The following is a 12,498-nucleotide window of genomic DNA, read 5'->3' on the forward strand; positions in this document are numbered from 1 at the left end:
AACTGGACACAGAACTCAAGGTGTAGCCTAACCAGTGCTAAGTACAGGGGCACAATGACTTCCCTGCTCCTGCTGACCACGCCATTCGTGCTACAGGCCAGGATGCCATTGGCCTTCTTGGCCACCTGGGCACGCTGCTGGCTCATGGTCATGTCACGTTCCCTCTGGCTGCCATTATCATTCCTCTTCCTTCAGCCTCTGTGTGTGTAAAAATAAGTTTCCGTTTCTAAGTACATGCAATAATGGAAAGCAGAGTGTCCAATTTTCTGTGTCCAAAAAAAGGATTCTCAGGTACATATCCAGTCCAAAGCCATTTGATTTTTCAGTTAGTTGACTTACGGGCCTTGGCTTGGAGCAATATAATTCAAGAGAAGAGCTTGGCTGTGATGAAGTAACTTAAACCTGAGCAAGTAAGTGGAGCTCTGATTTTGAGAGTGACTCACATGGTAAAACATATTAAATATGCTCAAATGTTTTTCTGGAATATGGCCATATTGTACTGTAATGACCTAAATGGATTTACTCCCCAGTCCAATTTACTCTTCCTTTTTCTCTTACCCGCACATACATTTGCAACTCAATCAATCATTTCTGCCTCTGTTTCCTGTATGTTACTTTTATTGAGAACTTTATGAGTTTTTTAATCTTTTCTAAGTATGGCTTCACAGTAGTATCACAGTATCACTAAGGTTGGAAGAGACCTCAAAGATCATCGAGTCCAACCTGTCACCACAGACCTCAGGCTTTATTTCCTCTCTTGATTTCTTCTGTGATTCCCCAACATGGCTTTTTACCTCTATCCAAAGGATTTCAGTTTTACTGTAATAACTTAATCTAAGCAAAATTGTTGAGGCTTATTAAAGAATAGAATCATAGAATGCATTGGGGTGGAATGGTCCTTTGAAGGTCATCTAGTCCAGTCCAACCCCTCTGCAGTAAGCAGGAACTTCCCCAACTAGATCAGGTTGCTCAGGGCCCCATTGAGCCTGACCTTGATTGTCTCCTTGTGCTCTTTCCTCTTGCACCTCTCCCATGAAAAGATGAATAAAATGGTGAAGATGCACATCAGGTAGCATTACTGTTTACAAACAACAAAAATAATATCTTTCTGCTCTCTGCCTGTGAATTTTTATATATATATATAGATTTTTGCCAGTATGTGGTCCTGATGTCTAAAATTATAGGCATTTAGATGTCAGGTAGCAGGAGAGAAAAAAAGAAGAGGTATTACAGTGAAATAGCAAAGAACTTCTGTCTTGGTGATAGGTCTTTTATTCCTTAAAAATAGCACAGCATTATAAATATTTTATCATACCTGATAGAAAATTAAGGGCTACTGATATTTTGCAGCTCATTACTCATTGCTTGTTGATTACATAAGTGTTTTTGAATGAAGGAGCACTGTAAGGTCCTGTCAGAAGCTAAGCTGACATGACTTCTGCCTTTCCTTTTTATTACGATAGTCAATAGCTCAGTTGTAAGAAATAGAATTGCTCTTTGTCACTGTATTAGACATTCTTTTGGGAGAGCTAGCTAAAACTTGAGAGCAGAAAAGCATTTCTGGAAAAAGAACAACTAGGCATGCCAGACAAATCAATAAGTGGACAGAGTGAATCTGAGACTTTTGGTTTGGGTTAGAACGTAAATCAAGACAGCATTGACTCTGTAAAATCTGTATTTTTAGAGGTTGGCTACATCAAAATCGGTATTGCTTTGGTGCTTTATTTGAAATCTTCCTTAAATTGGTGCAAACAATTATATTTCTACGATTATATTTCTTTTATTGAGCTGAAGTCTTCTGTTTGGCGTGTGTGACCTGTGTGCTGTGCCTCTACGGACGTTAACAAAAGGTGGATTGTTTGTGGAATCTGTTGCCAGTGTTCTGTACTAATGACATTTATAAGGGAAATGAAATATTTATGCAAATTCTTCAATGCATAAATTATGTACAACTCATATATATAAATTCTCTGCAAGCTCTTCACCATTACCTCAGAAATAATTATTTTATGGAGAAAAAGATACAAGCATACATTGATCATCAGAATGTGAAAGCTTAAGCTGTGGGCATTAATGATCTAATGCTTCACATTTATGCAGTTTTCCATCCAGGTTCTTTTTATTGCATCCAATATATCCAATATGACATTATTTAAACATACCATGCTTTTGTGAAAGGTAGATATTTGTATGCCCGTTTTCCAGGTGAAGGTGCAAAGGCAAATGCAGCTGCACTTAGTTAAAGCACTGAGGCTGATCCTGACTGTTAGGAAAGCTCAGAGGGGCTTAATAGCTTAGGCATAGTTACATGGCTCCTGTTCAGAGCTAGCTTGTGTTGGCTATTTCAGAGCATGCCTAGGGAAAGTCTATTTCTTTGGGTACCTGCCTATATAGACAAGTTAAACCATTAAGCACAACAGCCCCAGATCCCTGTCTTCTGCATGTTTTAGAATGAAAAAAGAAAACCAAAACAAAACCAAAACACTGCTAATATTTTGATTAAATGCTTTATAGAGCAAAATCACTGCATTCCCAGTAAGCTCATTATGCTAGAAAAATGCATCTCTCACAGGTAACATTTACTATCTCCCAACACCTCTGATTTTCGCTTGTGCTACCAGCCTTCCCTTATCTTGCTCATAAATACTCTGTGTGTGGTATTCATGAGATAATATCCAGGTATGATGTTTAATCTCTCTGCAGAGAAAAAAAGAAATATAAAAAGAACAAGAACAACCCACAGTGCACCTACTCAGCAGTTCCTTCTGAATAGCACTTTGAAGATCTGAATTTCCATCCCTTTCTATGACCAAATTATTACATCAGCAAAAATGCAGTGCCAAGACACACACAGCTGAAGTGATGATAATAGTTTGGTTTATACATACATAATGCACATATTCCAAATTGCATTCCTAAGCACAGAAAACCTACTTGATGACATGAGCATGAAAGGGATTTTCTGTACAATCAATGCAGACATACTGTTTGATGCTTGGTATTGATTGTGTCTGCTTCTGCAGGAGATAATATATATTTTAGTATGTAAATATATTAAACACTAGCCCCTTGTTTCCAGTAAAATGAAATTTCTGAGCTGGTAGATGTGTTTTCCCTTTTTTTTCAGTACATTTTAATGTCCCAGAGCTTACACCAAATTCTTCCTGAGTTATGAGAACTCAATTCACCCTTCTGGGTAAAACATTCCTTATAGAAGTGGTTGAAGTCAAGTCCTAATTTTGCATCATTGGGAAATATGATTCACTGCAGCATGATAAAATGGTTAACCAAAGACAGGTAAAATACATGAAAGCTGAAATGACTGAGACTACCTCAAAAATGTGTGCTTGTAATTATGGTTTAGGTAAAGTTGTAAAGGTGGCGGTGAGGGAAGTGGTTTATAGATACATAGTCATGAAGTTAAATAATGAAGCATTCATTGCAGGTAGAGAAGGTCAGAAATGTAATGCACATCTTTTCTTGATGGATTACTTTATGAACATTTCTGAGAGCATGTCAGAATATCATGGAATGTTTCTGCCAGAGTACTCAAAGTGTGCAGAAACTCTCCACATAAAGAAAAACTGCATGGGAAGCACACTGCTTTGCTTACAACGTGCCCTGTGTGACTAAGGAAAAGTTCAATAAGATGTCAGATTTATTGTCTAAGTTCCACAGAGCAAGGAGCTGGGCAGAAAGGTTTCTCAGCTTCCCACAGTTTCCTCTCCTCCATGCTGGGTACCTGTTATTGCCACTGTGTCATCTCTGCATTTTGTGGGGTCACTTTGACGAGGCAGATCAATGGATTGAACTCAGTTAAGAGTAATTGGTCAGAAAGATCAATGTACACATTGAAAGTCACATCATAAAATGAAATACATTAATTTGTACCACTAAAGGAACTACCAAAATCTGATGGGCAATCTCACAGTTTGGGCTTAAGAGATCTAATGATCTTTAAGAGATGTAATGCTAACCAGCAATTATTTTATTAGATAACAATAAGCTATTACTATTTCTTGTTTGCAGTTTAGGAATATCTTTGGTTCCTGGGAGTACAAACTAAGCCAAATAACTAGCAAAGCATTTTTACTGCGCTTCAAATAGATATAAATGCTCTGGACTGAATAGGGCACTCTCTAGTTTTATATAATGAGTGATAAAAGTAGAAAATTGCTGTAGTCTTAATAAATAAAATTTGTCTGCAATTTATTTCTTCTTGTGAAATCTGCATGACAGATTAAGATCAAATTACTGGTGCACTTAACCTGGGAAGCAAGTAGTCCCACTAAAATATTTTGCCAAGGTTCATAAACCAATGCTTCCCAGAACTCCATCCTTGTCAAGTAAATAACTTTTTTGTTTCCTATTAAATACAGAGAGTACAGGTTACTATGGTGATCAGTGAAACACAGAATAAACTCTGATTCATCGTAATTACCACATGCAAGAGGAAAAAAAAAAAATAGCTGAGCATCATCTTGTAGTTTCAAGCAGGATCCATGGAAAGTATTTTGGAAATATATAATGATTTGATGAGGCCCAAATAACAGTGGGGGAAATATCACAAAAATGAGTGTTTCAGCAGTGTACCCCTTCAGAAGAAAGTGCTACAGGTCTCAAATATCTTAAAACTCACAATCACAAGCCTTAGGATTTTTGGCTTTTTGCTTGGTTTTGATGAGAGGGAAAAAATGTATAGAACTGTGACAACTGCAAAGACCTCTAGAGAATACAGTGAAGCACATTATCACACACATATATTATCTGGGTCATGGACACCCTTGTCTTTGCCTGTGGTGTACAAGTGCTCAGTTGTTTTCAGTCCTATTTACTCTGTATTTTACGTTCAAAGGGATGAATCTTTAACACTGGGGAGCCACCAGACAGAGATTCTAGCCCTCTGGAGTACTGTGCTCAGGTCTGTGCAAGAAAGAACACAGTTACCAAGGTGTGGCCTTGCTAGTGCTGAGTGCTCCTGCTTGTCACACTGTTCCTAATGCAAGTCAAGATGCTGTTGGCCTTCTTAGCCACCTGAGCACGCTGCTGGCTCATATTCAGGCTGACTGTCAATCAACACCCATGGGTCTTTCTCTGCTGAGAAGCTTTCCAGCCTCCCTTCCTCACTCCTATAGCACTGGATGAGGTTGTTGAGACCCAGCTGCAGGACCCAGCACTTGACCTTGCTCAAACTCATATTTGGCCTTAATGCATCAATTCACTTCCCTGTTCAGATCTCTCTCTGTACAGCCTCCATACATTCAGGAAGATCAACACTCCCTCCCATTTGCAAACTTGCTGAGGGTACACTCAATCTTCTCATCTAGACCACTGAGAAAAAGAATTTTAAAAGCAGTGGCCCCAGTACTTGACTGGAATGTTTTAGATTGAAGGACTGCAGCGCTAGAATTAACAGAACTGAGTTGACCTAGGAAAAAGCTACTTGTTGCATGGCTTTATTTCAGCTTTTTTAATCCTCACTACTATACCAGAACAACAAAATTAAACCAGAAAGATCATCTTGTTGTTTGTATACTGACCCTCAGAACTCATCTCTTCCAAGTCTGTATCAGAATCTGTATTTACATTCATTAATGCCTGAAGAGCAGCTTTGAGACGTGTCTTTATTTTTGTCCTAAGTAAGGGTATCTCTTCCTGCTACCTCTACAGGTTTTTGAAGGGGATGATAACCTACTTTTTAATTGTAAGGCTGCACAGGGGACTTGGTGAAAGTGATTACAAAAATTTACTGTCCGTTGTAAGGCGCTTCTATTTTCCATTCTGGTTTAGATCCCCACACAGTTATTATCTAAATGGGCCCTTTCTATAAGTTTTATCTCTAGTCCCAAGCATGTTCTCCCCAGACATTCATGGTAGTGAATTTAACTTGTGCATCATGAAAGTGTTCTGCAATATTCACAGTTTAAAAGCACAGGCCTGTAGGGTTGCAAATATATGAAACTTTTCCCTCAAAATGATTAAAAGTAGGAGATTCAAAGGCTAGTCAAATCCAGAGCAGGCAGAGTAAAATCTATCACTTGCTGGTGTTATGGAGGATGTTTTCTTCCCATCTAAATCTTGCTTACCACTAATGTCCAAGTTCTCAGATGGGGTAGCTCCACTTAGATACCTGCATGAGAATTACACTCTGTGTGACACAGTGTCTCTTCTGTATACCTAAAGTGGAGGGGGATTGAGAGAGAGACAGAGGTAAAAGGGTAATCTCATTCACATTTCATGCTATTGGCAGCTTTTCCTGAATTTCTTCAGGGCTTCAGGACAATGTAAGAATTCTGATTTATACCTTAGATTGGATGGTATAATCTGGTTGTGTAATCCATGAACCTGGTGATTCAGAATGTAAGAAGTATCCTTGTTATTCTGCACGTCCATTCAAAAGTAGCTTTTATTTCATAACCTTTAGCTAATTGTTGTCACTCTGGTGTCTCTTAACCCATCACTTCTCCCTACTGTGGATGCCTATTGTCATTAAAATGCCATGTCAAATATCATCAGACTTGCAATCCTCTGGCCAGAACATTTAATAGTTGTGGCAAATATATAGAGACACTAAAATGGAATTTATTCAATGAAAAATCTATATGGATGAACAATTACTGCAACACCAGCTCTCCTCTAACCCAAATGTCATTCTACATTATGGCCCACCTGATATGACTGCATGGCAACTGAGCCATAACCTCTGAAAGCATCAGCCATGTCAACTGTGCTTTTAGTAAAACAAAAAATTCCAATACTTCCAATAACTCCCCAAAACTTAGTTCCCTGCTTTTAATAAAGGGTTCTGCATTTTATGTGCATGACTAATATCTGTGTATGACTAATAACTTCAGTGGCAAGAGTATAATCATTCCTGCTAACTGTAGGCTTTTAGTTGACGAAATATCTGAATAATAGGGACCTTAAGAATTACTGAGGCTAAATCTCCTCTTGTGGCTCACAAGCATTAGCCTTTTATGGGACCAACGTGCCCCAGACGTGTGTGGATGGGAATGCCTGCGTGATGCTCTGGCTGTGCCTCTCTAAGCTCTATTCTGCATAAATACTATTTATGCCTTCCTATTTTTTACCTGACATGAGCATGTCAAGCAAATGTATTAAGAATATGAGCATACACACAAATGACTGTTTTTTATCTCAGAAAGAAATCTAGTGATTTTTCTCCTCATACTCCAACGTCACCAAAAGTTCAGGCAACCAACAACTGTTATTTGTACCAAACTGTAGGCAGAATATATGCTTACATTTAAAATCTAGTTCTTAGTTTGCTACTAAGTTTTGTCCTCTGTGGATCTGAACAAAAGATTTGTTCTTCCAACTCAGCCTCTCTAAACAAATACGAGCTTTCACAGCTGTACAAGCAGCAAAGGCTATGCACATGAATGATGGGAAGGCAATCAGGCACAATAGTAAGTCAGATGCAAGGGCCATTAACAAAAATCTGGATCAGTTTGACCACACTTTCTTGAGAGGCTGCTATTATTAATTTTTGTTCTGAATTATGTTCTCCAATATAAATTAGAGGAGAAGAAAATAATAAAGAATACTCATAAAGAACATTTGATGAGGCAAGTCAGTACCCTAGTGAGACATTTCAATAAGGATGATTTCTTAGCAGGCATAAGCTTCAAAGCGAGGGTTACGCACAGTGCTTCAGATGGAGAAACTGACGCTTTGTGAAAGAACAAAAATCTACCAGCTGCAGAGACTCAAGCTGAAGGCAGGTTTTCTATGAATGGAGAAAAAGGTAGAGAGAATAAAGTTTTTAAGCAGAGCTGCTCAGCCTTTGTAGTGTTCTGAGTCAAAGCATGCATTGACACAGGTCCAGGATGAAAATATTTTAACAGACTTTTCCTGCAGGAACTTCAGCTTTGAAGTTGCACACACCCCCAGATAGCTGTGAGGACAAAACACAGATTCTGGTGCATCAGACTGTGGGGTTTAGCTGTTTTACCTAGAACACTGTATGTGCTCAGCATCACACTTCCCTTGGGTGGGGATGAGAAGTAATCTACCTCTTGCAGCCCTCTGGCTCCACAAGCAAGTAGCCTGCAAGAGCGTTTACATCTCCTGCTACAGTCAGCCTTTCTAGTCCGCCTCCTTCCTTTTCCTAGCTCAAAGATCACAGGCTGTCAGTACTTCACTGGCTCAGGAGAGCCTGTAGCACCAAAACAAAATGTTTTTTTAGTGTCCTGGTCATTCAGAGTTGCTTCCTTGATGCACTTGGAACAGCTGTTACTCTAAAAGGCAAATTTGCTGTCTCTCTGTGCACTGGTGAGACTTCAGGACTCAGTGACAGCTGAGTTCACTAGTTCACTGGTGACAGTCTGTCCTGTTAAAAACAGGGGACTGTTTTTAACTTGAGTGGTAGGAATGCCTTTTAAAAATATTTTTATTTGCCTCGTTTGTAAATCTCTGGAAACTTTTCACACATGCAAATTTTATTCCTTATTTCCAGCACGATCTCCTTCAATGAGCACTTGAAATTTTGCCTACCTTATTGTCATAATTTGAGCCCCTCCAGCTGGCACCAAACACCACACAGCCACTTGCTCACTCCTACCCCACTCCAGCATGATGGAAGGCTCCTAGCCTCTTCCAGTGGGATGGAGAGAAGAAAATACAACAAAAAGCTTAACAGGGACAGGGAGGGCTCACTTACCAATTATGATCACGGGCAAGACAGACTCAACCTGGAGAAACAAAATCAATTAAATCAACAAACCCACCACCAAATCGCCATTTGAATCAGATCAGGAGAGTGATAAATACAGCCAGATCTTCCCCTCAGTCCTCCCCTTTTCCCAGGGTCATCTCCACTCCCAGTTCTCTGCTTCCTCTGTGCTAGTAGTGCAGGGGGACAGGGAACTGGGGTGCAAAAACTGCACCCAAATAAAGTAAATTTGAACAGTGGAACTAATAATATTCCCATTTATTTTGAAACACTAATTCACTAGTTTTACCACAAGTGAAACATTCTGCAATCATGGTATTTTTTTTATTCAACTCCACCAAATACCTTTTTCCTGCTTTGTAACACCTGATGCTGACTCAGGAGGTGGAAATAGTTTTTGGAGTGATCTGTTTATATGCATTTAATTAATTGGAGCTCATTTACTACTGATCTTCTATAACACTTCTGATTGGATTGTAAGGAACATTCCAATAAATGCTGTTATGCTTGAAGCAGGAAATAATTAGCTTTCTGTTTGCTTCAGTTTTGACCAAAATAAAGAAAAGCTATCTTAGTAGAAAGGGACTGTGAATTTCACTTAGCAAAGACTGAAAGAAAAAAAACAAAGGAGAGGTATGTGGACTCAGAACTTGAAACCTCCTCAGGCTGGGCATGAACAAACTTTTGTGGTTGATTCATAACAACATCTTAACCAGATGGTCGAAACAGGGTATTTAGAGTTCAGATGTGTATGCTTTCAAGGTGCTGGACAGCTCCTGTAAGGTCCTGAATAGGTGGACTCATAACTGGAGGGCAGGGAAGCAGCTATTCGAACCTCCTCTCCTGTCACCACTGGCATGGTCTGAAGGACATTTTCACTCTGTCTTCCCAGTTTCTTTGGCAAATAGCTCGGAAGCCATCACTGAGCAAGGACATACTCACAAAACTGCTGGTTCTGTTGGCTTCTGCCTGGTACTAAAGGCAAGCATCAGACTGTGGATCTCAGACTAGTTCCAACCTTGCTCTGCTTCTCTCTTAGGCAAGAGATTAGAATAATATTCAGAAGTATTTCTTAATGACAATTTGGCAGAAAATGATTCATCCACCATAAAGTCTTTGAGGTATGTGATATCAGAGAAGGTAATCTGTATGAAGCTCTCCATTTTATATTCCTTTGTCAAATACCTGTCATTTATTTATCCAAGGCTACATAACAATATAGATGCATACAACAGTAGTGATCATCAATAAATGCTTTTAATCATAAAACTATTTTGGTTTGTGGTTTTGTTTTGTCTTAATTGCTACTTATTTCTCTTCTAGTTCCAGCATGTTTTCCATTTGGTAAGAAGGTAAAGAAGTTCCTAGAAAAGTCCTGCACGTATTTCCTTCGAGTAACTTTTCTTTAGTACCTGCCTTGCTTTTATTATGCATTACATCATTGCAGGATAGATGGGTTGTGGCAGAGCAATTCCACAACCCATTCTGGATCAGCCCAATGTATGTCACACACTTGGCCATAGCTCATTGCTGTGACTTTCTGACACAGCCTTGCAGGATTTAGTGCCTCAAGGACCCTGTTGGAGTCCACATATTTATGCCCAGAGGAGCAGGAAGGTTGTAGATAAGAAGCTTTCTAACACACGGCTTTCACTCTCAACCCCAATCCAACCCCAATCCGGTTGTATTTCATGTTCCTGGTGTAAATGTTCCAGTGGAGGCACCTTTCACCTGAGGGCAAATTAATGTATTATAACAATGTTGGAATTATTCTGAACAGCCAGGAAGTGAGGAAGGAGGTCCTAATTTCATAAAGGTAAATAGGATTATACTCCTTGTTGGATGATTCCTTTCATTTCTTCACATAACCTGTGGGAGATCCCCTGATCTTTCAGGGGCCTTGATCTCAGTTATGTCACTTAGAAGGCAAGGCAATATGGAAGCAGCAATTGCTTCTTTGACCATTCAGTCACACATTCAGGATTTTGCAGTATTCTCCTTAGCAGAATGAGCCAGTAGCTCACTGAAGCAGACCTATTATGTTTTTTTTCAGAGAACATAGACCTATTTCCCTGAATGCTGGAGGAATCAACCAAGAAGCAGCAGCATCTTTGCTCCTGGCTTCTGCCTCTAAGCACACACACACAGAATCACCAAGGTTGGAAGAGACCTCAAAGATCATGAAGTCCAACCTGTCACCACATACTGGTCTACTCACATGCTTCTCTCTTTCCAGAGACTTTTTCTCAAGTCTTCACTACAGAGAAGTAGAGGTGTAGGCTTCCCCTGTCTCATGCACATGTAATAGTATCCTTTGCCTCAGTTACTAATGGTCTAGAGCAATTCTCATATGCTTTGTTTTGGGCAGAAAATGTGCTGTCAGGTTATTCTAGCACCTTTTATCACTGACGGTGATAAAAGCTCTCCAGTTTCAACTCAAAGTTGACATAATAGTTATTAAAGGAACTGTCCTGGGCCACTGCTTGCAAACCTGTTGAAACTAAGTCCCCAGACTGTGGAGCTAAGAAGGTCCAGCCTTTATTGATCACTACATGCATGCATATTGTGATGGTTTAACCCGCCTACATCAACAACTGTCACAGATATTTTTCCAGCTGACCATTTTTCCTTCAACTGGATTTTCTTCCAAGACATTCAGTTTCTTCTGTCAATTATTTTCATCTGTTAACATCCTAACATTTATCAGAATTTCACTATGAAAAAAAAAAAACAAACAACCAAACCAACCAGCAACAGACAATCCATCTGGGTCATATCCCTCACACAAGCCCCCCTTATCTGTTTTGATTAGCAGAGTGTGAGATAATGTATATTTTGTTTTGTTTTTAATGAAAAACTAATCAAGCTTCTGCACATTCTGATCTGACTTTGGTACATTAAATGAAGGTACATGGCTACTTAAGGCTTCACTGAGTCACCAAAATAATTTGGAAGGCAAATACATTTTTATTAATATAGGAGGGCTGGGTTTAGTTTGGGGTTTTTTTGGTTGGTTGTTTTTTGTAGAGTGTTTCTGTGCTGTATGATGTAAATAAAACAGCGTGCCTGGCTTCACAAGTTTAAGCAGCATAATTTCCATTGTTTATCCAGTGGTATATTATGAGTCATGTTACAAAGTTTGCATTTGAAGGAAACATCAGGAAGTGGTGTTCATGGCAAGGCATGGGCAGTGTTGATAGAAACAAAGACTATTTACACTTACAGTTTCTGAGCTCTTATGCAGAAGTCTGAGTATGTTATTACAAAAATCCTCTCAATCCTACTTTCTAATTTACCTAATTCTTTATATGCAGCTGTGGTAAAATGGGTTGGCTTTGGTGAAAGAGAAACAGGAGGGACATCTTTATATCACTGGTGTCCTCCCAAGAGATTGTACCAGTCCACAGGATAGATATTTATATATTCTCCTCTGAGGAAAACACTGCAAGAAACTGTTAGTTCTGGTGGTAATCTCAACCTTACTTTCCGAGCTTTCTCTAAAACAGTGAAGTTCTAGTGGGATTACAGTTCTAGGTCCACCTCCTCTGTTAAAGTATAATCCAGCACCCATAGGCATGGTTTTCATCTGACTTTGAGTGGACAAGACAGAATCCCTATTTGAAGGAGGAAATGTTGGGTTTTTGTTTAAAGTGTTTAATTAAGAAGTATCTGATTTGGCAATAAATCTGCTAACTAGTCTCTTTACTTTGTAAGCAATTTAATTTAATCATTCTAACACTAGACTATCCTGAGTGGTCTTTGCTCAATTGGTATGCAGAAGGAATTGATTTTTCCATAGGTTG

The sequence above is a fragment of the Melanerpes formicivorus genome, unplaced genomic scaffold (assembly GCF_026170545.1).
Source record: "Melanerpes formicivorus ecotype bairdi unplaced genomic scaffold, bMelFor1.0.p_v2 SCAF_22, whole genome shotgun sequence".
NCBI lineage: Eukaryota > Metazoa > Chordata > Aves > Piciformes > Picidae > Melanerpes > Melanerpes formicivorus.